At 32.4% G+C, this 584-nt stretch overlaps 1 protein-coding gene across 1 annotated transcript in view; it reads right to left on the bottom strand.

The window, feature by feature from the left end:
• The window catches only part of LOC107567811 (synaptotagmin-9-like), a 29,114-nt gene that overhangs the window by 17,632 nt on the left and 10,898 nt on the right, over nt 1-584 (bottom strand). The window lies entirely within an intron of this gene.

Below are 584 nucleotides of genomic sequence, written 5' to 3'. Positions count from 1 at the left end.
AATGGAAATAATATCACACAGCACGTACACACTGTTGGTGTTGCATTTCAGTCTATCTATATGATTCCTTGAACATCCAGCTCATAGAGTCAGGCTTTCTCAAAGAGTCTATGAATCAAAGATATCAAAGATAACCTATTAAAGATAAATGTTCATTGGAAAAGAGGCTTTAAAATCAAAGGCAGCTTGAGAAGCAGATCTTAGGAGCAACACTGCATTCACAAAAACCCTTGTGATTTGATTTATTTTTTTTATTTGCATTCATTTTCATTAATTAATGTATTTATTATTATATTATCATATAAAAAAAGGCAACAGCCTAAAAATTACAGTGAGAGAAACAGCAAATATTTTACAAAACATTTAATCACAAGAACAGTAAATTCACTCCATTCATACACAGCCATTCAGATGTTTGAGCAGCCACTCAGAAATCAAAGAATCCTTTAATGGTCTTGAAGTAAGAGGGTAAAGCTCCAGTCTGATGTAATTTACTACCTTTTACTCAAACCTCTCATACAGACACTATAGTGGTATCTTCTTTTAACCCTTAAATGCATGAATGTTTCGCCAATCATTATTAC

The sequence above is a fragment of the Sinocyclocheilus grahami genome, unplaced genomic scaffold (assembly GCF_001515645.1).
Source record: "Sinocyclocheilus grahami isolate Dianchi unplaced genomic scaffold, SAMN03320097.WGS_v1.1 scaffold1190.1, whole genome shotgun sequence".
Lineage (NCBI taxonomy): Eukaryota > Metazoa > Chordata > Actinopteri > Cypriniformes > Cyprinidae > Sinocyclocheilus > Sinocyclocheilus grahami.
Note: the sequence above shows the minus strand (reverse complement) of the source record. Positions and strands in the feature narration are given on the sequence as shown.